The 27872-nt window shown below is 41.0% G+C and overlaps 1 protein-coding gene and 1 pseudogene across 2 annotated transcripts in view; both read right to left on the bottom strand.

Annotated features, from left to right (window-relative positions):
• Nucleotides 1–27872, bottom strand: part of MAML2 (mastermind like transcriptional coactivator 2) — a 356704-nt gene that overhangs the window by 46201 nt on the left and 282631 nt on the right. The gene's annotated exons all lie outside the window — the stretch shown is intronic.
• LOC139019155 (small nucleolar RNA SNORA26) lies at nucleotides 12233–12347 on the bottom strand (annotated as a pseudogene).

Below are 27872 nucleotides of genomic sequence, written 5' to 3'. Positions count from 1 at the left end.
CTAGAGCGCCCTTCCTCTGCACACCTCTTTCTCAGGCCTCCATGCCCAGCTCTGAAGCCACCCCGGGGAGCCTGGGCCTACGTCAGACTGGTCACATCCTCTCAACGTTTCCCTAGCTCTCTGTTCCACCCCCATAAAAACAACAGACAACCTGCAGCTGCCATTCACTGGGAGCTTACGTTGCTCCAGATGCCACAAGAAGCACTGCACAGAGAGAATCTTATTGGCCCTTCAATACAACTTTTTCTCAGGAAATGCTGCTGTTATCCTCCCCATTTTATAGATAAGGAAGCTGTGGCTCAGAGGTAGAGTAACTATCCCTAGTTAGACTGAAAGCGAAACAGATGCATTGTCTATGATTGCTTTTTAAGTAATTAACTGTCTTCAAATGCAAGGCTAACTCCAAGACTCATGCTCTTACACATCGCCTGGCACTGTGCTGTCATGATTTGTTCATTTGTCAGTCTCCTCCTCTCCCATTAGACCAGATGTCTGTAAAGCAGAGGAATCATACTTGAGTCAGCAGTGTACAGACAGGCCCTCAATAAATGTCTGCTGAATGAAAAAAAAATAAGTGGGTTCTCATATGAGGAGAAACAGAAAGCAGGCTTATGAAACAACCCTAAAATATCAATATCCTCTGTAAACTGGAGTCATATACACCACCCAAGTGAGACAACAGTTACGTTTGACTTGGATCCTTGGCCATCATTTTATCTGTCTCTCACCCTCTTAGCAATACCACTAAGAGCATCAGCTTCTAATGCGACGAGATGATACACACGTGCTAGACACACCCAACCCTCCCTTCCTTCAGGACTGATTCATGCAGTCAGTAGCATCAAGCAAGACCAGAGGCTCTAAGTCCTCCTTCATTCTTCACATAACCGCATCTACAGAGTTTCATTTTACTAGTGATCAAAAGTATACCTTTAGGCATTTGTGTACTCAGCATGCATAGATAAAACCGAACAGAGTATATAACACTATCTATCTAGTTGAGGGAGCAGGAGAGGAGGGATGATTTGGGAGCACAATAGGTGCAACATGAGATGGTCCCAAGGTGGCCATGGGGTAAAAAGCAGTCATATACAATGCATCTGTTTAGCATCCTGGCTAATAAATAAGTAAAATATCTCATCAAATCTCCATTATATCACGAACATTTATCATAGTCCCTGACACATAGTAGGCACTTAGTAAATGTTTCATGAGTGAGTAAACAAATGAATGGACGACAATGTAGGGAGTTTTCTCTTCTACCCATAGGAAGTACAGAAAGCTGGATGCCCGGGTGCGGAAGTTATGTAGGGCAAAATGAGAAGCTAGACTCTTTAGGAAACAGCCTTCTGTTTGAAGGCCAAGGTAACAGTGCCCATGGCTGAACTCATGGGACCTTGATCACCGAAATGGCTAAAGTTTAAAGAGAGTTCTGAAAAAACAATCATGTGAACAAACCTCACATTTTCTCATTCATTCATTTATTCATTCATTCATGTATCCATTCATTCAATCCTTCAACAAATTTTTGTAGAGTGCAATTAAAGCTAGGCACTGTGCCAAGCACTTCACAAACATTATTTTTTAATACACAAAACAACTGTAAGAGGTGTATTCTCATTATTACCCCAATTGTACAGATGAGAAAGCAGGGATTCAGAGAAACTAAATAAGTTATCAAGCTTTTTCAGCATGTGGCTGAGCTATGATTTCAACTTAGAACTCTCTGACTCCAAAGCCCCCTCTTACTCTCTCCCTTTTACTTGTCTCTGACTTTAAGGAATTCATAGTTGAGCAGAAGTATAAGCTGGAAATAAACACAATGTGAAAAGTGCTCTGATGGAGGTAAGAACTGGGTGCAGTGTGGCCATAGATGAGAGGCATCTACCTCAGACCTGAGGTGGGAAGGTCTAAGGAGGACTCATAGAGGAGATGATATGCAGGGTCATGGAGGAGGGCTTGGTGTTTATCAGACAGGAAAGGCAGAAATACAAAGGTAAGGGGAGCACAGTACATTTTTATTCATTGTTCTTCACTTTGTATGAATGGACTCAGATATAAACAATGTACCAATGATGCCTAGCTTTCTATTTATTTGGCTAAATGTAGGGAAACTCTCCACAGACCGAGTACACATGCTGAGACAAGTATTCAATACTTTGGCTTGGACCTTGAAAGTTTTAAAAAGCAGTGATTTTTATTCCTATATCTGTTCCTTCAAAACATTCATGCTCCCACAGCACCTCTGCACATGCTGCTCTCTCTGCCTGAAAGATGCTTCCGTTCTCTCTCAGAAACACTTTACCAACTGCCCACTTTACTGCACTTGGCTAATTCCTCTTCATCCTTCAAGTGTCAGTTTAAACACTACTTCCTCTGGGGGGCTTTCCTGACCCCAAGGTTAGGTTATGTCCTTTGAGAGTGTCTCCTAAACGTCTGTGATCATGATGATCATCCTGCCTTTGCCCCACTGATTGTCTTTCATTTCCCATAAACTCCATGAGAGTCCATAACTGTCTTGTTTACACCTATATTCTCAGTGGTCAACATAGTGGCACACAATAGGCACTTAATAAATATTTGTAGAATGAATAAATGAAAGACCATGTATTTGATAAAATTTTTCTTATTAAAAATAAAATTAAAAATCAGCAAAGTCTGATATCTAGGAAATAGAGTCAGAATGGAGAAAGAGAAAAGAAAGAAAAAAAATCATGTTTTTAAAAAAAGGCAGAGTAAAATGTACAGAATTTATAGACTTGCTGCATCCTTATCGTACCCTTCCCCCCAGTACTTCTTTAAACACATAATAACTGGCCAGATCTTACCAATAGTAGCATCCAATTTTCATATATCCCCAACACACGGGCCATTTTGTTTTTTAAAAAAGGTTATAAAATCTCATTTATCACATTCGGAACATCTGAATAACAAAGAAATCTCATTTATCACATTCGGAACATCTGAATAACAAAGAAAAGAAATCCTAAAAATCAGAGGTATAGTCTTTCCAGGCCCTTCTTACTACATTCTAAACATTTTGTACTGAATTTTATATTTTAAGTGGCTTGATTTTTCATTTCAGTCCAAAGGTTTCTGAAATTTGCAACATCTGCTAGGTAAGTGAAGAATGAAACAATTTTTTAAAGATCAAGTAATGAAAAAAAACTTTCTTGAAGGATTGTGCATTTTCAATTTGTTCCACATGAGTCTATTTCAGGAAATTACCTTTTAACTGATGCTCATCTTGTTTGTGCAGAAATATTCTCCCAATAGGGATGGACTGTGATCTGAGAGATTTTTTTTTGTTTTTAAATGTATTTTTATTGATTTCAGAGTAAATGAGAGGGAGAGAGAGTTAGAAATATCGATTATGAGGGAGAATTATTGATTGCTTGCCTCCTGCATGCCGCCTACTGAGGATAGAGCCTGCAACCCGAGCATAGGCCCTGACTAGGAATCAAACTGTGACCTCCTGGGTCATAGGTTGACACTCAACCACTGAGCAACACCAGCCGGGCTGAGAGATATTTACAAGGTAGAAATTCTACTAGTTTGCCTTCCAAGGACAAATTTTAGGTTTCTAGTGGTTTCAGTGAGAGGCCAATTTTTTGCAGTTTCTGAAATGAGTCATAATTAAGGCAAAACTATCCTTTCCTGTGAACAACCTTTATAGAGGATTACCAATGTAGTTTTCTAATTATTGGACACAGGTCAAGGATAGCATGAGAGAAAACTCTCAAAAGTGGGCTGGGTTCACATGGATCACCCAGATATGCCCCCCACCTTCTCCTCTGACCTTGTTCTCTTTTGGGGCTGGAAATTCCCACCATTAGTCATGCACTGGCTTAAAACTCTCACTTTTTATGCTCAGTGATTACCTTAGAAGTTGGGTGAGTGAAATATTTCAGGGGCTGAAAGAAGGTCTTAAAGGTCACATCCAGCGATTCCATTCCATGTCAAGTAAACCATGTATTTTTATTCATTTTGTATGTTGGCAGATGACACAATATTACATTTGGAAAAATTATTTTGCCGCTAATTGTTTTTTATATGCTCTAAAATGTATAGGGGAGGATACAAATTAAAAAATACTATATTTCTGAAAAAAAAAGAAAGATAAGATAGGGGGAATTACTCTACCAACTGTTACAATGTAAGCCACTGTAATTTAAACAATGTGAATTGGCTTTCGGAAGAAATGAAAAGATCAACAGAATAGAATAGAGAGTCCAGCAATAGACACACAAAAAATAAGGAAAACTGTCATATGAGAGCAAGGACCTTACAAAGCCATGGGAAAAGAAAAGAATATTTAATAAATGTCTGTGTGACAAGTGTCCATCCAAATGTGGAACACAATTACATCTCTACATTGTGGCATACCCACACTTAATTACAGCTGAGTTTCCATGTGGCAAAATAGCTCAGAACTGAAGCTCTATAGACGGAGGAGATCACTCAGGTCTTGTTGAGTGCTCCACAGTGGCTTAGCTCCAGAGAAAGGTGAAGATGGTTGACCTGACAGAGAACTGCCGGAATCCATGTAAAGCCAGCCTCACAGGCAGAAGAATGTCAAGGGCAATTGCACTGCTTCACTGGTGCTAACATAAAGCTGGGAACCCAATGATACATCAAGACCCCAAAGGCAACGGGCCAATGACTCTACAGATCTCAGTCTGAGTGACAATGACTCCCATGCTTGACATAAGGGTGAATGAAGATAGGTTCAGACATCCCCTTCTTCCGTTTTCTGAACCCTGGAGCAATCCTAGTCTTAAAAGAGGACGTATACACACAAGTTAAGTTTGCTTAGGAGCAATCCAGATTTGAATTGGACTCTAACTTTTTATGTATCTTGGGAACACATATATTTTCTAAGATTAGTAGGAGGATTAAGCAAGGTGAAATATATATATAATGGCATAACACAGTGCCTGATATGAACAGTGCTCAAAAATTGGTATAGTTTTTCTATATTTCATCTCATTGAATCCTCTTAAGAACCTAGGTAGGTGTTGCTCCCGTTTAATAAATGTATGTGTATCTTTCTCTAATAAAAGTATAAGCTAGTATTTTCAAACTATGTTAAAGGGAAATGGGCTAGTGAAATTTAAAAAGTTATTCTGTTGAAAAAACAGAATGGCTATGTAGGTTTGAGAGAGTGTGAGTAAAACAAATTAAACCAACTTCTTCACTGCAGCACTTTTCAGAGTCGCTGATATGCTAAGGTGAATTGTTAATTTCTAGAAAGGAAGGATCTTTATCATATTTGATAACTAAAACAGTTCAGAGAGTTCTTCTCTGAATATAGCTTGGGAAAATGTAGACTAAATACTCATTGGATAAAAGGATTCAGTTTAATGCTTTTTGTGCATGCCCACAGTGCATGACACATTTTGGGTATAGGGAAAGTGTTCAATAAATTCCACTTGCCTGGTTTATGTGTGAAATTGTGTAGCTCTTTACATACCAATGGGCCAAAATGGGAAGATGCTATCTCTTCACCTGAAAATGAGTCCACAGTCTTAAATTTCCTGAGATTAAGAATGACTGGCCCAGAGGTGTAGCATGGGCTGGGCATTGTCCCATGCACCAAGAGGTGGCTGGTTCAATTCCAGGTCAGGACACATGCCCAGGTTGTGGGGTCAATCACCAGTAGGGGGTGTGCAGGAGGTAGCCTATTGATGATTCTTTCTCATCAATGTTTCTCTCCCTCTCCCTTCATCTCTTTCTAAAATTAAAAAAAAAAAAAAAAAGAATGACTGGATCAGTCCTGGCTAAAATGTGAGCCAATGAGAACACTCAAATACTGAGGGCAGGAAAGTAATGGTACAGCGACTTTAGGAAACTTTTTAGAAAGACACCATATTTACCCAAGCGAAATAAAAATTTATGTTCTCACAAAAAACAAATAGAAAAAGAATGTCCCTCATCTGCTGAATAGATACACACAGTACTCGGCACTGATAAGGAATGAACTATTGAAACACAGAACTACTGTGAGTGAATCTCAAATGCACTGTGCTAAGTGAAAGAGGCCAGATGCAAAATGCTACATCCCGTCTGATTTCATTTACACACTATTCTATACAATAATGTTATAAGGATAGAAAACAGACCAGTGGTTGCTAGGACTTCAGTGAAGGAAGAAGTTGAGTACAAAGGAACACAGGGTAATTTCTTAGGGTGATGAAAAAAATGTTCTATTAATAGATTGTAGCTGTAGTTAAATGGCTATGGATTTGTCAAAACTTGGGAAACTAGGCACTAAAAAGGTGAACTTTATAATATGTAAATTATAGTAATTTTTAAAATGGGAGAAAGCCCCCTTCAAAAATTGTGTACAAGTTTAGTATATTTCTAAAGTAAAAAAATTACTATATGTTGCTTTAAAACTTTTTTTTTTAAACAGCAAGGAATATACCAGTGTAACTTCCCAAGATGGATGCTGCTCATAATTCATTCAAATTCCTTTTCCTGGCACTCCTCACCTTTACCTGTATCCAGGTTGGCTTCCAAACCATTATCTGCCCTGGGGACAATTGCATCTACTAACCATTTTCACAACACCTCACTGTAGTTCTTCCTCCATGTATTATCTTTTCAAGATTTGTTAAGTTCCAAACAATAAAAAAACCATGCCCTATTTTTTATTCACCACACTGCCCATTAGAATGTCTGGGGAGAGTGTTAAAAACTATTTAATAAATAAATTAACCAGTACTTAGTTAATAGTGGCAAGTCTATGAGTCCTTAAAGACTGTGAGCTCTTTGAAGACAGGAATTGTGCATAGTTAGTCTTGAACTGGGATTGGTACACTGTCAAGGCTCCAGAAATGCTTTTTGAATAAATGTTGATTGAAAGGATTGAAGGGGATGATGATTATAGTTTTTTTAAAATGGTGCATGAGTGGAGAAATTAACTATTGGGGGGCAAAGCTGTGGTCTGGTGAGGGAGCTCACTAAAGTGGAGGAGGGTGTACCCTGGGCCACTTCTTGGAAAACCTGGTGGCAGAAGGTGAATATGCAGGCCTCCAGGTTGTGTTGGCTGGGTTTCCTCTCTTATCATGAGCCTTTTTCGGAGAACTCTTGGAACGGAGATACTCGATTTGGATCCAGTTGGAATGACTAACTGGGGATGGGCTGCAACACGGCAGATTTCCAACTGTGTTTCTTAGGCTTGAAACTGTTCCCAGAAGCAAAGATGATGAAGGCTTCATTTGTTAAGCTTGAAAACAAAAACACTTTATAAAGGGTTGTAAGGCAAATCTTTTCTTTCCTTTTTTTCTTATCTCCCCCTACTGTTGGCCAATCCTGAATTTTAATCTCTTTGGGGGGAAAGAACAATGCCCCTTATAACTATTTTTTTTTAAAGCCGAGTAAGTGGAAACATAGAATCTATTTTATTTATTTTATAAGGTTTGAATTTTTATAATTTCAGCTCGATTGTTCAACATCCCAAACATCCTAGTCCTTTTGGTTGCCTATGGGGAATAGGGTTCATAAGGATATATAATAACATAATGAACACCTGTAAAGCCAGGGCTTCATATTCTTTGTATCTGATGACTAACACACTGGACCAGGAAGCACACACGACCTCCAGCTCCCTGTCCTGTCCTTCCATTGCTTCTAAAACAGCACAGCCAGCCAGCTAGGGCAGTTGGTCAAATACTTTGATGTGTGTGTGTGTGTGTGTGTGTGTGTGTGTGTGTTTGTAATTTCTTCTGGTTTAAAACTTTGATAAAAACATTTGCTATTTATTAAACCATTTAATTAAAAGTGATTTCATCAGCTTACCATAAACCTTCTCATTTAATGCAAAAAGGCTTTGTGGAAGCAGAACAGTAATAAGAAAAGTCCTGAAACTTTTCAAGTTCTGCCTGGAATTCCTTATGCTAAAATTACTCTTGATACTTTATTGAGTACTCCTAATAGTTTAGGCATGATGAGAACTGCTAAAGACACAGGCTAAGGGAAAAGTAGGTGCTATTCCTTAGCACAGGCTTCAGACTATCCATTGTGAATTTGAGGTCAGATGTTGTTCTAGCTGGCATATCAGGGGGTCAAAGTCATTCGTTTGATCATATAGAGCCAGTTGATTTTGCCCCAGAACCCAACAATTCTAACCACATGGCTTTCAAGATATGCCCTGGATCATAAAGGGGGGGCTTATCAGAGTATCTAGGAAGTTCAGTTTAAAATAATAAAAGGGCCTCTGTTTGTTTGAATGACCTGAGCATCCTCATAGGCAAAGGGGCTGGAATTACAGGACAGACTCATATTATCACTAGGTAATATGGAAAGCTACGTAGAGGAACTGAAGTTGGAATTTAATTGCTAAAGAAGGAAAAGAATTTGCATGACTAACACAAAGTAAAAATACTGGAGTCCTAGAATTGTGTGCTAGTCTGTAAGGAGGCAATCAAGGCAAGAGATAGGTTAATAAAAGGTTATCTTACCATCATGGATAGAGAGGTGTGAAAAATAAACAGAAATAGATTGAAAGAAAGCTGATTATAAGACAAACAATTCAGATTTTAAAATTTGAATTAAGAATATATTTAAAAGGAGCCTGTTTGGGGCATGCCCATTATTTTCTAATGACCTTTTGTTTTGGGACGGTCTGTTCTGCCTAGGTCAATCACATTCTGTTTTTTGAGAGTGTGGATTCTCTGGAAGACAGGGAAGCTGAGTCTGTCAGTTGTCAGCTGCTGAACCTGTGAAGTCTTGGAGTAAGGACTGGCATTATGGTACCCAAAGCCCTGTGCAGGCTAAAGTCAATGAGCAAAAGACACTAAGATCCTTGTATGGGAAAGAAGAAAGTAAGAGCCCATGACATCTCAGAAAGAAAAAACACAGAGAGAAGATGACTGCTGAGACTCTGATTTCTGGAATCTCAGTATCCTTCCAACACTGGGTTCTCTAAGTCTCTACTATGTCCCTCCAGGAAATCTCCTTTTATTAAAAAGAGTTTGAAGAAATTCTGTTCCTTGAAATCAAACACTGTCTCTCCTATATAGAGATGAAAGGGAGACAGACTTGGAAGCAGAAGACCTGAAGTCTAGTCCTGGCTCCAACCAGGTGACCTTGGTCATAACCTCCCTGGTCTGCCGGTTTCACATATGTGGACTAAGGATTATAATATATACTTCTCAGTGTGGCAACAGGGAGCAAACACAAAAAAGGTCTAAAGCTGTGCTTGGTACTCCATAGACCAGGGGTCCTCAAACTACGGCCCGCAGGCCACATGCGGCCCGCCGAAAACATTTATCCGGCCCGCCGGGTGTTTTTGCGGCTGCTGCCTGTCCTGCTTAGCAGCCAACTCGTCCCAGGCCCGCAGTGCGCATGTGTGGAATGTCTGAGGGACAATGAACTGGCCCCCTGTTTAAAAAGTTTGAGGACCTCTGCCATAGATCTTCAAATACGTAATATGTGAAAAATAATACCGAATGAGTATAGTATATATATATATTTTTTTACTTTACCAAAATAGTATATCTAACTAAATTGGAATTTTAAGGACAATAGCTACTTCTTTGAGGTGCTGCACAGGTAGTTCTATGTAAAGTAGGCAGGTGGCAAACAGAAAACGCATAAGTCTAGTGAGTGGCTTGCGGCCACCGGAATGAAGTCATGCACAGTTAGACAAACACAAAGAGCAGGGTTAAGCTAATCCTGTCCACAGCACAGGGCCATAGCAACAACATGGTGTGTCCCGGGTTTTAAGCAGGGGCAGGACAGCACTTTCCGCTCCCTCTGAGAGCTTTATTTCCTCTCACAAACAAGGAGCGATTTAGCATTCATTCGTCTGAAATGTTTTCAGTACTATTCTGTGCAGGAATTTGGTAGTACAAAACACACTCGCCATCCCTGCCTCACAGCCCCGGGACTGGCGTGGTCACCACCAGAGTCACAGTTGCAGTGAGAAAGCACAAGGTATAGAAGACAAGACTTTAGGTGCACACGGCAGGCTGGTAAAGAGGGGGTAAATTATGATTTTTAGCTTTAGCATTAATCATTGCTTTTTAAAAAAATGTATTGATTTATTTTAAGAGAGAGAGAGAGTAAGGGAGAGAGACGGAGAGAGAGAAAGGGGAAGAGAGAAACATCAATTTGTTGTTCCACTTATGTATGTATTCATTGGTTGATTCTTGTATGTGCCCCGACTGGGGAATGAACCCGAAACCTCGGTGTATTGGGATGACACTCTAACAAACTGAGCTATCCAGCCAGGGCATTACCTATTTCGTATTTGGCCAATGATGAAGGAAATTAGATCAAAGATTCAAGAATACATTGAATCACATAACTATTTAAAATTACAGATTTGTCTAACCAGGGTGGCTCAGTGGTTGAGCACTGCCTTATGAACCAGAAGGTCACAGTTCAGTTCTTGGTCAGGGCACGTACCCAGGTTGTGGGTTGGATCCCCAGTCAGGGGTGAGCAGGAAGCAACCGATCAATGAGTCTATTTCATCATTTTATTGCTAGGGCAATAAAAAATATTTTTAAAAATGTTTAAAATGACAGATTTAATAATAAAGTTCCATTATAGCCCTGGCTGATTTTCTCAGTGGTTAGAACATTGGCCCAAAGACCCAGGGATTGTGGGTTCCACCTCGGTTGGAGGTTCCCCAGCCCTGGTAGGGGTGCATGCACCCAATCATGGGCCTCTCACGTTGATGTTCTCTCTCTCCCCCTCGTCCCTCCCTTCCACTCTCTCTAGAAATCTATGGAAAAAATATCCTCAGGTGAGGATTAAAAAAAAGAAGTTCTATTGTAAAAATAACTCTGGAGTCCAGATGTTATGATACAAAACCCTGAAGATGGTTGGTTACTCCCCACCCCTCCCAATCATTGTTACTGTCCTGAATTCTCAAGGTGGAACAGTACAGGTGTGCTGCTACCTCTTGAAACCAGGTAATATACCTTTTGTGGTGTTTACAAACACCAGAGGCGTTTCTCCCTCTAGCCTCCACTCCCAGTTCAGAAGACTGTAATCCTGGACTTGGAGCACCATCTTAGATAAGTGAAAGCCGAGCGAGCAGATCATTCTGAACCTGATCCATCTTGGAAATTCGATCTGAGCCCGAGAACACCGCCTAGGTTGTTCCTGAGCTGTGGTTGGGAGCCAATGCGCCTGGGCGCCTGCCAGCGCTCACTTTCTGCCCAATCACCAGATGCATTCTGGGATGTTTCTGCCCACAAGCAAAATGTGGGCTTGTTTTTCTTCACAGCAACTAAGGCCTCAGAAAAAACTCTGGCTTTGCAGTTTCCATGCTGCCTTTAAATCTGTAGAGCTAAATGCCACACCCACAATGAAAGAATTATAAATGCTCTTTCTCCTTTGAAAATATTACCAGTGGCTACGAGATCTTCGGTTAAACTTGGCTAAGCGTCCAGGTGTTGCCCTTTGCTCTCTTTCTCTCTCATGCACATACGCCGATTTTGAGGCAAACGCACTCAGACGCAGCTGAAAGGCAGCTACAACTTAGTTTGATAGCCGCTTGCAAATGTAGTCTTGTAACTGAAGCATGTATCTGCAGCTGGCTGGTGACCAAGGAAAATCAATAAATACTTAAAGAGGGCTGCAATCAGGGAGCAAAGCAACATAGATTGATAGTAGGACTTCTGAGTGGTAAGCCTGTCACCAGTCATCTAGAGCAGGCAAAGGGGGAAGAGACCAAAAATACACAGACGGTCACAACTGGCGATCCCCTGGCTGTCTCTTTCCAGAGGGAGCTTCATCCAAAGGCAGTCTATCCCCAGAGCCTGGTGGGTGTTCCCAACCAGGACTGCTCTGCCAGGGGGCACTGGGAGCCTTGTTTCTATTTCCTGGACTGCTATTTGTTTCTTCCAAGGCTTACCAACTCGCCCCTTGAGAGCTTAACTCCCGATCCTGACTGTGACCGAATATCCCCAGAGGCTGCTTGGTTTACAGTGTGAAGATCACCAGATGTGGATTAAAATTAGGCAGGGTGGGGTTATACAAACGTGGATTAGGTTGACACCGTAAGGAGAAGGTTGAAAATCCATGTTCGTGTATCCTAATTAGAATAATACTGCAAAATTCTGGTATCTATATTTTATTTGCAAGATTATGAAGCCGTCAGGTAAATATTCCAAACTGAATTCTACGGGATTCTGATGTTTAGTGTATTATTAATGTGTGTTCCATGGGGAAAACAGACATTAGAAAAGAATGAGACAAGTGTGTGTTTTTTCCAGCTGTGACTCCAGACAGGATCCAAAGAGGAGGTTTATCATCTCTTCTCTGGGTTTTATAAATACTTACTTCTGTGTTAGCCTCCTAAGGCACTGAGACAACCTTCAAAGGGCACAGGTGGTTTTTTAAAAAATTTTTATTATTGAAAGACTTAGCAACATATGGTATGTTAGTATACATTATCAATCTTGATTGTTTATTATGTGTATTTGGCCACAGAACCGTGCGTGTGTGTGTGTGTGTGTGTGTGTGTGGTAGCTAGATTTTGTGTAATTCAGTTTTGGGGGTATATTCTATAGGACACATTGTAGGCATGCTTATTTAAAGAAAAATGTGAAATGGATTAAAATGATTAAATTGTGAATCAATTCAATCACTCAGAACTTTCTCCATCTAAGACAGTGTGCTAGACCATAAGCCCTGTGCCCAGAAATTCACACACAGACTCATACACAAACCTGCTCTTAGTGCAGGGCATTTGCACTTGCTGTTCCCTCTTCCTCGAAGTTCACTTCCTGACTTCAACAGGGTCTCTCCTCCAGTATTGTCCGTATAGAGAAGTCTTCCCTTGCAACTTATCTAAAATAACACCCCCTCACTTCCTAATTCTTTTTATGTTAACAAACACACTCTTTTTAATTAATTAATATAATATATACGATAAAGAGAAAGAATTGAAGATTCCAATTTTTCCCTAGACATTTATACATTTTACACAATTTCTTTTTTTTTTCATGGTTGTACTGACATTTTTTTTTTAAATTTTGTTTTATTGCTTAAAGTATTACAAAGAGTATTATATATGTCTCCTTTTTTTTCTCCCCTTGACCTTCCCCTGGCCTCCCATACTCCTCAGTGTCTTGTGTCCATTGGTTATGCTTATATGCATGCATACAAGTCCTTCGGTTGATCTCTTACCCCGCCGCCGCAAACCCTCCCCGGACTTCCCGCTGTAGTTTGACAGTCTGTTTGATGTTGCTCTGCCTATGTATCTATTTTTGTTCATCAGTTTATAATGGTCTTAATTATCCATAAATGAGTGAGATCATGTGACTTCCTAATTCTTTATCTTGCTTAACTTCTTTCAAAGCACCCAAAACAATTTTACATATACATTCATTTATTAGTGTATTGTCTAGCTACCCTACTGGAATATAGCCCTAAGAGAGACATGGCTGTTTTGTCCAACCTTGTATTTCCAGGTACTTAAACTATTACCTGGCATTTCCTAGGTACTCAGTAAATACAGGGTGGGGTGGGTTTACAGTTGTGAGTGCGTGAAACAGAGTTTACTCTTATAGTATTAACTAGAGGCCTGGTGCATGACATTCATGCACTGGTGGCGGGCGGTGGGGGGCGGGGGGGGGGGAGAGCGGGGTGTCCCTCAGCCCAGCCTGTGACCTCTTGCAGTCCTGGACTCCTTGAGAGACATCCCCCAAGGGGTCCTTAGCGCTGCCGCAGAGGTGAGAGAGGCTCCCACCACTGCCACTGTGCTCGCCAGCTGTGAGCCTGGCGTCTGCTCCCTGGTGGTCAGTGTGCGTCATAGCGACTAGTCATTCCACTGTTTGGTCGATTTGCATATTAGCCTTTTATTATATAGGATTATTGTATTATTTTCCATATGAACAACTGTACACCTACTTTTGCCCCACCCTGTATTTGTTGAATGAATGAATTAATGAATACAAGTTATTCTGTAGGAATACCACAGGAAGGGGGAAAAAAGAGGTGGGAAATTCAGGTTTAGGCTGCTAAGAAAGGCTTTATCAAGAAGATGTCATTTGAGCTTGGCTTTGAAAATGACAAAGTTTCTGACATGGGGTAAGTGGGATGAATAGCTCAGGATAAGAAAAAGGCGTCATTAAAAGCCCGAAGTAGCCTTGCTACAGACATGGAAAGAGACTGTCACAACCTCGGGGCTAGCAGCCTATGCAGCACGCGTGGGAAGGAGAAACTGCCAAAGCAAGGTTGGTCCTTAAACCAGGGTTCCACTTGGATCTTTGCATCTGGCCTGATCTATTCATGTTTTTCTGATTCAATAGTTCGTTCATCCATTCTAGTACCTATTATGTGCCAGGTACACTTTGAGGTGATACAGATTCAGCAGTGAGCAAAATGTAAAAATCCCTGCATTCATGGAACTTATACTCTCATGGGGAAAGAATGGGATAAATACTATATTTGTACCACATATTAGAAAGTGGTGAAGTAGTGGTGGGAAAATGGAGCAGGGGAAGGGCTGCATTTTCACTTTTTTATAGAAGTATAATATACCTATAGAAAAGTACACAGAGCATTAATGCACCGCTCTCTGAATTTTCACTCACTGAATAAACCCCTGCAACCAGCATGCAGAACAAGAACACGAACATCACCAGCAACCCAGAAGCACTCCTATGCTCCTACAGTAAATCACTCCCCTGCCAAAGGTAAGCATTATCCTGACTTCAAAGAACAGAGCTCAGTGGAGACTGCTTTTGTACTTTACTTTTACATAAATGCAACTGTTTGTTATGCATTCTTTTTTTATTAGGCTGCTTTTCCTCCAGCCTTAAGTTTATGAGGTTCATCCATGCTATGGCATACATGGGTATAGATGAAGTAAGTGTTCATTCTGATTTCTATATAATGCATCCCCGTGAGTGACTATTCCACACTTTTCCTATCAATGGTTGATGGGCATAGGGATGTTTTCTAGCTATTGGCTACTGAAAATATCACTGGATAAGTGACGAGGGAGTAGGAGTAGAAGACTCATACTTTTTTCCTGAAAGGTCTATAAAACCTATCCTTCCTCCTTTCAGCTTCCATTGCCTTCCTGGGCCTGGGTCCTGTTCTTTTCTCACATGGCCTACTGCATCCGCCTCCTAAACTGACCTTGGACCTCACTGGTCTTCCACCCTGAAGTGAGAGGGACCTTTCTCAAGCTCATATCTATGTCACTCCCTTATCAAAATCCCAGAGTGGCTCCCTGCTGGGTAAGTCTAAAATCTTTAGCCTAAAACTCAAAGTCATTCACCATCAGCTCCTCTCTCACCTTTTTATCTTTAACTCGGGCTTGCATCTCTGTGAAACCTTTTCTCCTTCTCCTTTTCCCAATTTTGCAGAGCAGCATCAAACCCTTGTGAATACGCTGATTTCCAGTCAATTCTTAACATTCTGATATCCAGGTACAGCCTCTAACTTAGGACGAGGTCCACCTGAAGAACACCACCTTTTTCTTAGATCAGGTAACTTATTACTCTACTTACATAGCAACCTCGGGAGGGAAGGAGCAACAACTAACACTGATATCATCTTACAAGCAGAAGCACAAACGAGCAGGCACATTAGCAAATGGATTTGGGTTGTAACTAGTCAAACAGGCTTCCTCTCAATAGCATCAGCCCAAAGACTAGAGTACAGACAGGGAGGTCCAAGCAGAAGGTCCAACCCCTCTGTCAAGGGAAGTACTTGAAAAGAAGGAGCAACATAAAGAAGCCTTATAAAAACCCTCCAGTGGAAACAAGAAGAGAACTTTGCCATCTGGGTTATGCAGAGAACGACAGGGGCTGCCAAATGCACTTTAATGGTCATTGGTGGGAAACCTGGTTTCCCCATATAAAGGGAAAGGATTCCAGAACGTATGCTGCACACAGATGGCAAAGTGATTTGTATTTAATAGAACAATTTTTCCCATCAGAGGAAGACCAGAATCAGCGAAAAATCCCTGTTAATTTCCCCTGGTTAAAACAACAACTAAAACTAAATAGACAACAGAATATCTGGGTAAATAAGTCAACAGAGAAATTATGTTAGGGGCAATTATTATGTAGAGGGCATTATGTTAAGCAATAAAGGTGTTGCAGAGGTGTCTAAGGCAGAGGGTTATCTTTTTAGTGCCCCATTGAAAGGAGTAGAAAGATATGTAAGAAATCTCTCTAATAGGAAGAAAACTTAGAGAAGGCTTCCAGTGGAGGCACTCAAGGGAAGGATTCTGTAAGTGATTTTGGTAACTAAGGGACCCCCTCTTATGGACTCAAAATAAGACAGAGATAAGCAGCTATGTTGGTCAGGTGAGTGGGAGCCAAGGCCTGGAACTGGGAGCCAAGGTGGGTGTGGAGTACTTGGAGCCAGAGAGAAATCCTGGAATTCATGCCTTGCCTTGCGCTAGTAGGAGGGCTAGAGCCAAGGCAGAAATCCATGCCTGCATTGCTAATCAAGGGGCTAGATAAATAACAGACACCATGCTGTGGGACCAGAATAGGGTGCAAAATCCAGGGGCTGGCGGTGTTGGGGTATCTGGCTGAGCAAGAGGGAGGCATATTTGGAAGCGTTTTGGAGGTAGAACTCCGGTTTGCAGTGGTTTTTCATGTGGTTGTGCTGATGTCCTCAGTATTTGGAGAACATGGAACCAAACACAAGGCCTACCTCCCATGACATGTAGGTGGGTTTTAAAGATTCCTTGCCCTCAATTTTTTCCTTCCCTGGGTACTACTTGATGTGATTCTTGAATTTCACCTGTCTTTGAGTATAAAGTGCATCCTATCCTCTCTCTCCATTTCCTCATAGTATATTTATTGAGTGTGTATTATGTAGCAAGCTTGGAAATTTCTATTAAAACATAAATCCCCTAGGAAGGGTGAAACCTTAGTCTTGGCACAGTAAGCATTTTTGAATGAATGGATGAGACCATTATCAGCTAAAATCTTAGAAAGGATTGTGAAAGGAAGCTAGGAGGGAGTAACAGGGCAGGTAGCTGGGAGGACGGCATCTGGCTGTTTAAAAAGGTGTATCATGGGGGAAAGAGGTCTCTTGGCATGTTTGTCTGACTGTACAATATTTTTCAGAGCTGAATCTGGCTCCGCTCTTTGGCAATGAGCGGTGTTAAGGAAAAAAAAAGCTGTTTAAGTCCTTCATCTACTATAATGAGACGGCTCTAGTTCCAGGTGAGAACATCAGGATGACTCTCTGTGAAGCAGGGGTGTGGCTGTACCTGGTGTGATTCTCTTGATCCATGAATATGCTCTAGTCAGGACCACTACACATGCGGTCAGGAAAGCTTTGCCCGCACAAGAGCACCTGGTTGAGGGAACAAGTGGGGGCTAAAATATCCAGCCTGCCCTTTGCTAAGCCTTAAGTCCAGGGAGGAGCGGGAGGGGTGGGTGTGGATCTGCATGGAGGAAAAGAAACCTCTTTCTAATTTTCTGAGATGGTTCTCTAGCTGGAGGTTTTCTATGGCTCATACGGATGTCACGGATCACCAACATTGAGCAAAGTTATTTTTGATCATCAGAGTCTATATTAATTGTTGAATCTAGAGCAAAAGTCATTCTGGACCTGCAGGTTTCAGAACTGCCTCCATTGTTGGCACAAAGGGACTTGAGAGAGAGGCTGCTGCTTGTAAACTGTGGAAAAGAGAGCAGGACCTGGGCTGAGGACTCCTGGAAGAATCCCTGTCCCACCATTTCCTCCCTGTAGGACACTGGGGAGGTCACCTCTTAGCCTCAACTTCTTCATCTGTGAGCTAAAGGGTATGGATCAGGGAATCTGTGAAGTCCCTTCCAGATTCTATGATCCTCTTAAAATTCCACCAACGCTGAGGCCTTTATTTACCCTTTCAGCATTCCTTTCTTGCCATTAACAACCAGTTTCAAAAAAGATGCCCACCAACTTGCATCTAAGCCCTGCGGGATGAGTAAGTTGGGATCAGAGTTGGCCAATTATGCTGTGGGACTATATTGAGAGAACTTACCTTCTCGATTCCTTTGGAAAGCGAGCCAAGGATTGACATTGCTAATCAAAAGCTACCACTCAAGAGAGAAAACTGGAGAAGAATTCGATGTATATGGAAATTCTCTTTTGGGCTGATTCAAAATCTTTGATTCTGTCTAATTCTTAATTTGTGCACTGGGTCCCAGAGGGAACCAGCATTCACTAAATGGAAAGAATCTTTTGTCACTCAGATATCCAAGTTAAAGAGAAAATGGCCCCTTCTCCGCTCCCCCCTGCCCCAGTGGGTAAAACTTCCCTGTAGAGCCTAGAAGATAAATCAAGACAGAAACTGGTGACCTAAAGAAACACTTGGCTGCCAAAGTGATGTAATGATGGGAATTTTCCCCTCTGACCTTTTGCTACCCCCTCTCTATTTTTTCCTCAGCCAGCAAACTTCTGTTGTTTTTTGTCCCCCCTCCCATTTCTGTTATTGTTTATGGTTTTGTCCATGGCTTTTTCTTTTCCTAGGTCTTATTTCTGAATGAAAGGCTGTTGAACCACAGAATTTACTTTCGAAAGAACGAACTATTTCCTTCTCCTTCTCCTCTCCCTTGATTGCTTCCTGCCTTGCCAGCAGGCAGCGCTGCTGGGGAAGAGAGGCTGGGAGGGGTACCAGCCTCGTTTGGGAAGGCGGGTGGGGGGAAGCAGGCAGGGGGCAGGAGAGAGGGGTCTGATCAGCCCAGGTGAGGCAGAGGCAGAACTAATGAGAAGCATATGCCGACAACCATTGTAAAACAGGGTTGGGTTGAGCTACGGGAAGTGATGAATTGCAAGAATGTGCTGTGTTCATAGCCGGGGAGCTGGCAGAAATAGCCTAGTGAGAGGACTAGGATGAAAATTGTTTTTTACAAACTCAGACTTAAAAATACATTTCTCTTTGTCAGCAAAATGTTCTAGTTTCAAAACTATGAATGGTAGGCTTCCTCTGTCAGACTAAAACATTCCTTTTTCACATCCAACTTTCCAAGATACACCTTACCTTCAAATTAGAAGACTAATAATGCCTCTTAAAAAATGGACTTACATGACAGCGCAACTCTGAGTTACTCAGAACATTTCCATGCCCAGGAAAATCTCAGCCCCTGGATCTGATCAGTCAAACCCCATTGACATTGGGGGTCCCTGGGCAGAACAGCGAGAATCTGCCACAGGCTCAGGAAGACTTGCTCCTTGCTATCTTTTTCCTTCTTCTATCTCTCACTTCCACAATTATTTCCTCCAATAATTATTTGCTAAGGATCTTCTAAGTGCCAGAATCTCTTTAGGGGACAATATGATAGAGAAACGAGATCTAGATCCTCACCTCCCACATCTGTTCCCTTTCAGATCAGCCAGGATGATTACAGAGGTTCTATTTCAGAAACTTCCTCCCTCCCTCCCTCCCTCCCTCCCTCCCTCCCTCCCTCCCTCCCTCCCTCCCTCCCTTCCTTCCTTCCTTCCTTCCTTCCTTCCTTCCTTCCTTCCTTCCTCTCTCTCTCTCTCTCTTTCTTTGTTACTCCTCACACAAGGATATTTCCCCACTGATTTTTATAGAAAGACAGAGAGAGAAAAACATCAATATGAGAGAGACACATCTATTGGTTGCCTCCCCTATGTACCCTGACCAGGGCTGGGGAACAAACCTGCAACTGAGGTATGTACCCTTGACCAGTATCAGACCTGGGATCCTTCAGTCCATGGGCCAATGCTCTATCCACTGAGCCAAACAGGCTAGGCCCAGAACCTCTCTTTAAATAGTTGGTCCCCAGAATTAGAGCCCCTACTTTCCAACAACAAATTTGTTAGGTTTTCCTCTTGAGAAAAAGCTTAGCTCAAGCCCAGGTCAGAACCTTATAGTGGGAAGAGCAAGTGTCTAAAGTTGAAGCTCTTAGTAGATATACACCAAGTTTTGTCTCTGGGACTCTCTCCCTCCCTCTTGACATCTCTCTCTCTCTCTCAGTTCACCACTCTGCTCCTGGCTATTCAGTTCTCAACCAAAAGAACAGGAGTATAGTGTCCATGTAGCTATTGTTCACTCTTGCTTCCAATGGTGCCTGGCATAGGGCTGGCACTTAATAGTTAATCACATAGTTGTTAAATGAATAAATGAATTCTTTCCCCCGAAATGCCCCATTGGTAATTTCCTTTCAATTTCTTGCTATGCAACCAACTCACCTCCCATCCCAAACTCTAGGCAGTTGTACCTCAAATTCTGGTTTTGGCATCTCATAATAAGACACATTGGGCAAATCAACTCATTCTCTGAGCCTCAGTTTCCTCGCCTTTCAATGGGCTTAAAGTTTAATTAATTTAACATACTTTACAGGTGTGCTTTGAGGATGCACTCAGTAACTGATAACTTAAAATGCCTCACCTACCTAATGGCATAGAGTAAGCATTCAGTAGATCAGTGGTTCTCAACCTTGGCTGCACATTAGAATCACCTGGGAATCTTTTTAAAATCCTGATTTCTGGGCCTCATCCTCCGGAAATTCTGTTTCTTTGTTACTAATATTGTGGCCTCACCCCATAACAAAGAAACAGAATTTCCGGAGGATGAGGCCCAGAAATCAGGATTTTAAAAAGATTCCCAGGTGATTCTATTGTGCAGCCAAGGTTGAGAACCACTGCAATAGATATTGATGAACTTTTTTTTTTTCATTCATTCCTTCTGATGAACTCTATCAAGTATTAGAAAAAAAATAGTTAAGAGAAGTCATGCTAAGGTATGAATGAGGAATGGGTTTAGTCTTCCTAGTCTGTAGCAGAAAATATGGAAGTAGTTGGTGGGATAGTTTTGAGAACCAGGAACTTTGCAGGGTTTCTACTTACTCTGGCTACCTCCCTCTTCCATGTTCTGTTTGGACAGTTAGTACACACTCTAGGTACCCCAGCATTCCAGACCCGGTGCCATAATGACGTCCCCACTTTTGAAAGGTTACTAACACTCACATACACTGCAATTAATATTATTTAAACTTTCTTCAATGGATAAGCAGGTTAATAGACAAAAGAGAAATCTGGATTGAGAAATAAGAATGTGTAAGAATAAAAATACATTATAAAATTACATGACTAAAGGAAACAAAGTAAATAAATTTTCATTCCCTGTTTTCCTTTGATGTCCCCAATAAATCAAATTTAGGAGGATGAAACCATTCGGATGAAATCCATCTTGTATCTTCTATGAAACTAATGTATTCTACTCTAATTCAGACAGGAAGAAAATTATTTTAAATAAAAATGGTTGTTTTTTTTGCACATGCAGGTAATTTCATTTATGCAACTATTTTCTAAGAGAATGTCTTAAGAGGAGTTGAAAAAAATAAAGTGAATTATAAAATTTTACTACATTTAACATCATTAAAAATTATATGACTGAATGTGTTTCTTCACATTCCCTAAGGAAAGAGTTATTTTATCGGATAAAACAAAGTCCTTCTTTTTTCTTTGTTTCCTTCCCTTAGATTGGCATGACCAATGAGAAAATACCCCTTTATGAGTTCAAAATGCCGACATGTCCTTATTTCTCCTCACTCCCCACGCACATTTTAAAATTTATTTGACAATTAAACTGCTCAATTTAGGGTTTTTCTTGCCAATTGTAAATTCTTTCATTGCACAGATCTATGAGTTAATCAGATCAAAGTAGAGACGTGCTAGCCATAGTGAAAGAATTTAGTTTAATTTTTCTTTCTGGCAGGAACACATGTTCAAGTACATTATAAGTAAACAAAACATGTAGCTGAAATATTTTGGAAAAACTATTAAACTTGCTACTACAATGAACCAGTGATGCTACTAATATCTCAAATAGGACCCTTCCCCTTGGAACTCGTTCTTCTGTTATTTAGCGTGTCTTCGAGGTAGATAATGAGTTGTAATTATCATTATTTAAAAGAACTCTGGCAGGACTAGCTGCAGAGTGGTGGCTTCAGAATCTGCATGCCATGTTCTAGTTTTCTTCACTCTCCTTTGTATGTGATGCCTTTTTTGAGCATTTCTATTTATAAGCTCCATTTTAGAATAGGGAATAATATAAAATAGAGGAGAGCAAAGAAATTCAATGAAAATTCACTTATATTTTCATCTAAACTTCATCTTTTCTCTATTCCAATAAGGTCCTTCCTCTCTCTCTCTCTCTCATCTCATAAAAGGATGTAATTGTAATTTCAAAGCCATTGAGAAATCTGTTCCCACTGCATTTACAGATTGGCTTCATGGAAATAGTATAGAACATGGGATTTGACTAACACTAAACCTGGCCTAACTCTTCAATCTGCCACACAGAGTTGAGTGACCTTGGGCAAGTCTTGCAATCTTTCTGAGCGCTGATTTCTACTGAGAAATAGAGTTAGTAGTATTGGATGATTAAATAAGAGAGTATTCCTGGGAGACAGGAATAACTTAATATGCAGGACTATTATTATCATTTGGGCATGGAAATAAATGGAGTGCTTACTCCTTTTACTAAGACAAATTGGTACTCAACTCTACCATCTCGTGGCTGCTTAAAAGGTGAATTAATCTTAGAGTTTAGTGGTTCTCATTGGTCAAAAAATAAAAATCTTCCTAACTACATATATAGATGGTTATCACTAATAATTTAAATCAGGGGAGTCAGGACATCTCTGTGCTTCCCCCTTAAGTTGATCTGATGCTGTTCAACTGTGTCTGGAATTCACTCCCACTCTCTAAACAGTAAGCTACCTTAGATTTTTACTATGGTCCTTTCAACTCTTAACCTCCTTGATCTTATTTTATCCTCACAACAACTCTGTAAGAAGGGCAAAACTCAGAGATCCTGAGTGGTGGGACTCCTAGTTTAGGATAATCTTTTAAGATTACACAGGTCCAGGGAAACTGGAATCTATTGTGTATTTATTAAAGTGAGAGAGTGTGTTAGAGAGCTATCTATGTTTGGGCTTTGAAGGATGAGACTTTGAAGGATGAGACTGGGGCTGGGGCACAATGTGAAAGGCCAGCATGGTGTCAAGGATCACGGAGGTTGACTCCTGGTTGTTGGAGACAAGGTTCGGAACAGTGGATGGGGCCATGTCTATATTATTCCACTTTGTAAAATATTTGTGGCAGGTGTGAGGTATAAGCATGAGTTCTTTACAGGGACATTGGATAGGTTTCTCAGGCTATCTTTTAAGTAACCATTTAGACGGTGTGGGCAAAGAGTTAATAAAACTCTTTTGCTTTTTGCATGAGAATCTGACCTTTGGTTAACTTCTTAGCTTGGTTTCCCTGGAAACAGATAAAGATGGTATGTGTCAACTATGTTACTAGGCAACATTGCATACGGTAAAAATGACCCTCATTGGTAGACTGCATCTGGACTGGGGGGAACTACAAATGAACTGTAAATACCTGATGGGAATGTCATTCTTTGGACTTCCCTGAGTGTAGCAATTCTTGTAACTAGAATGTCCCTTGAGAGGACCCTTCAAGCTATGTCTCTGGAGTTGTTACAAGAATTATTGACTGCTGTGAGATATAAGACTTTCAAGCAAAGGCAGTTCCTTCACCTGCTCAATGTGGATTCCATCATCTTGCACCTGAGCTGGTAGGGCTCTAATTACAGAAGAATGCCCGATGCTGCTCTGTAGCTGGAGTTGGCAAGCTATCGTTTCTATCCTATATCCTTCTGAGCAGATTGATGTCAAATGTTGTGTATAGGAATCTTGTGAGTCCAAATGTCCAGGTGAACCTAAGAAACTGCTTGTGGGATGTTGTGAGTTGGTTTGGTGTCACAGTGATTTCCTTTGGGTAACATGTGAGGTATGACTTTCTGGAATGAGATCTGGAATGAATTAGGTCTTGTGTATACTTTATCCATATAAACGCAAATTCATCCATCCATCCAGCCAGCCAATATTTATTCAGAATCTACAACGTGCTAAGAATTGTGCTAGATACAAAAAATATTTAAGGTCCTTTAAATTAACCCTCATATCTTGTGGAAAGAGAAGAGGTATATATTGATTATTAGTAATATGTAATAGTTATATTAGTGGCCATTATTTATTGAATACCGGATACTGTGCCCTGGCCAGGTGGCTCAGTTGGTTGGATCATCATCCTGTATACCAAAAGATTGCAGGTATTTATGAATCCCAGTTAGGGTACATATGGGGGCAACCAATCAGTGTTTCTCTTTCACATTGATGTTTCTCTCTTTCCCTTCTTCTCCCTCTAAAACAAAAATAAATAACCATATCCTCAGGTGAGGATTAAAAATAAATAAATACATACAAATGCATATATATATATACAGATATATATATATCAGATACTGTGTTAAGTACTTTATATACATTATCTTACTTAATTGTGAACAAGAAATGGAAGTATGTATTACTGTACATATGTTATACATGATGAAAGTGAGGCACATCTGTAGTATGGCATTTCACCTCAGGTAGCCTGACTCCAGATCCCAGGCCTTAACCAGCATTTATTTAATGTGGTGTGCACCTTAATAGTGGTCCTCTCCAAGGACTTCATTCAACCTTTTTCTATGAAGGTTCTCCTGGCTCTTCATCTCTTATAATGTCTGAAAGGCCACCAATTAAAATGTATTTTGTTGCCGAAACCGGTTTGGCTCAGTGGATAGGGCGTCAGCCTGCGGACTGAAAGGTCCCAGGTTCGATTCCGGTCAAGGGCATGTACCTGGGTTGCGGGCACATCCCCGGTGGGGGATGTGCAGGAGGCAGCTGATCGATGTTTCTGACTCTCTATCCCTCTCCCTTCCTCTCTGTGGAAGATCACTAAAATATATTTTAAAAAAAAAATGTATTTTGTTTAATAAGCAACTATTCTGGGGGCATCAGGATAACCAGGGAGAGAGAAAAGGGCCCAAGACGGGAAAAGTTTACCTGGATCTAATTGTGTATCAGGCCTTCTCCAGAGAAGGCTTAAGCTACTTTCTGATCCAACCAGACTAGCTTCTTTTTCCAGTTCTGAAGGGCTGGCTCACAATTGGGCAAAAATGAGTTTGGTGGTATTTTATATCTCCAATGATTCCCTTTATAAATCAGATTATGAGATAAAATAAAATAATGTATCTAAAGCGATAGCTGTGCCTGTCATGTCATAAGCACTCTATAAACCACAGCTATTATGATTCTTTCTTCCCCTGTTGCCTGTGAACTGCCGATTATGGGAAAAGCAGGCATCTCAATGGTGTTAGCACCTAGTATCCTCTTTAATCATGTGTATTCCTGTGTGTCTGTCAGGAACACTTACTAAATGCTCATTGAGTGAGCTGTGGCGTCTCAGAGAAAATATAGAGAGCCAGGCCGATCAGGATGCTTATGACAAACCATTTAGGAACACAGACTAGGAAATTTGAAAGTGTTTTAGGAGCCCTTACAAAAAAAGGCACCCGCCACATAGAAATTGTCAGCTCTCCCATCTTCCTCCAGAAAGGGGTCTGGTTAGATTCTGGAGGAAATTAGCCATTATTAATACTTACCGAACTAAATTCACATGGAAATAAATAAATGAATAAGGAGTCTGTCTCTTTTTTTGCTGCACCCCAATGTCTTTGATGTAACAACTCCATTCTGCTTCCTTCCCAGTCTTTACTAAACATGACCCTGACCAGCAGTCAACCTGCCTCAGCTACAAGCATTGGGACATCTTAATGCTAAACTGTGATTCCTTTCTGTGAGCCAGAGACTGTCTTGTCATATGTCATATTGATACCTAGTGTCAAAGCCTTCTGGATCTTTTCTGGGTCTGGGGTCCTACGTTGTGAGTTTCCTTCAACCCAGAAATTCTCTCTCTATTCTACTTCTGGATATGCTCAGTACCTCTTTGGAGATTTAGTACCTATTCAAGATTTCTTTAGTTGGAGGTTAGATTGCAAAACACTGAGTTACCTCTGCTTTTTTTGTTTGTTTGTTTAGGATGGGGCCTGGAGTCCAAAATAATCCAAGACAAAAGATCTCAGAAGAAAAGGCCCCATCTCAGGCGATAAGGTTTGACTGGCCCAGAAGTCTGGGGTGAGACTTAGTGCTTAGGCCTAAGAGAACAAATTAGAATCCCACTCAGTATTCTATCTACTTCATTCATTCACCAAATGTTTACTGAGCAGGTACCGTGCTACGTTTTGGAAACAGAAAGTTGACGAAAACAAGGTGCCTTCCCTTGAGAAATTAAAAAGTCATTTATTGTTCATGTAAAATGGAACATATTTATGAGTTCATAAGGAAAATGAAAAAAAATTCTCAAAGTCTTACAGAAATGTTCACCACTTCCTCTAGCCGGGAGTTCTAAAATGTCCGCCTCAATGAAGGAAAACACCATCGGCTGCCACCAGGGCCTTCCCATAAGAGGATTCTGAAGCAGAGTGATCTTGATTATCTCAGAAATCCCAGACAGAAATGGAAGCCATATAAATAAACATAAAAGAAAATAGAGGTGCTGTAACACAGCTATAAATTGCTCTTCCCCCCGACTTTCTTCCAATCATCCAGGGCAAAAGAGGGAAGTTGGTCGTTGTGGCAGAGAATAGACCAACAGCTGTTCTATATCCTGCCAAGAGGAGAGAGACTTATTATAAATAATAGCCAACAATATGTCCCTTGGGACTGGAGACAGCCAGTTTGGGGGGAGTCTGGAGGAGAGAGGGAGGTTTAATGGGATGGAGGGAGGGGGGTGAGCAACACAGCTGAGGATGAATTAGGAGAAAACCCTATCAAATTTTCCTGTGTACTTATGTTTCTATTACCTCATTAGGGTGATTACATAATGTGACTCCATTTATAAACTAAAAGAGAAATAAGGGACAGCATTCTCATTAGCAGTGGCTGATACGAGACATTAACATACCACCAGTAAGTCATGTGGGCGAACAATTAATATGTTTGGGAACATCTTTTCTTTCTCTCTTCATCTGTTTGGTATTTTGTCTGCTCCTTCGCTCCTTTTAGCCATATATGTGTATCTGAGACCTAGAGATGGAGAGCGATCTCACAACTTGGGTGCACTCCTTTTGAGAGCTCTTCATGTAGGAAATCCATGGAGTTTGTTTTACTGATTCATATTCCATTGGAAAAAAAAAGAACAATCTTATAGCAATGCGTGGCTGTCTCACTGTTTCCTCTCTGCTAACCCCCCACAGGACTTCCTGGGCAGATACAGATTAGAGTCCTGAGATTTCTCACTTCTCAGGATATTTTCTACTTGTTGAGAAACACCCCTCTTTCACAGGCTCTAACTTGTCGGTGTCCTAACTCTAAGTAGCAACTCTAGACAGGGGCATTTGGGGCGGGGGCTTATGTTTATGGATATGCTGTTAATTTGCATATCAATCTTTTCCCCATTGGTTTTAGAGAGAGTGGAAAGGAGGGGAGGAGGGGAGAGAGAGAGAGAGAGAGATGGACTGAGAGAGACATCAATTGGTTACCTACCACATGCACCCCGACTCAACTGAGTTACATGCCCTTGACCAGGAACTGAACCTTCAACCCTTTGGTGTGTGGGCTGGTACTCTAACCACTGAGATCACTGGCCAGGGTGCATCTAAATTTTTTTAAGAGCTCACTAAGACAGTAAAATTCACCAAGTAATGTTTAACAACAGAGGAAACTGAGTTCCCAGAGCTGAAATAACCTGCTCAGATAGACAGAGGAAGAGCCCAGGCCTGGACCCAGCACCCACAGGAGTTATATAGAATGCGACTGTAATATATAATTTCTAAGGGAGGTTGGGCAATTTAAGGAGTGTCTGCTCTATTCATGAGCTCTTCTAATGAGGGAGCAGTGTGAGGAGTGTGGGGTATAGGTAGAGATCAATCCTTTTATAAAGGGTCCCTCAGAAAAAGAATTAGCTGTTTAGCCTGTATGTATGTCTTACATGTGGTTTTAATTTGATATACTTACCCTTTACTCCT

This window comes from Myotis yumanensis, unplaced genomic scaffold (assembly GCF_028538775.1).
Source record: "Myotis yumanensis isolate MYYU_CA2020_CCGP unplaced genomic scaffold, mMyoYum1.0.hap1 SCAF_10, whole genome shotgun sequence".
Lineage (NCBI taxonomy): Eukaryota > Metazoa > Chordata > Mammalia > Chiroptera > Vespertilionidae > Myotis > Myotis yumanensis.
The sequence above is the reverse complement of the archived record's forward strand: the minus strand, read 5'-3'. Positions and strand labels throughout refer to the sequence as shown.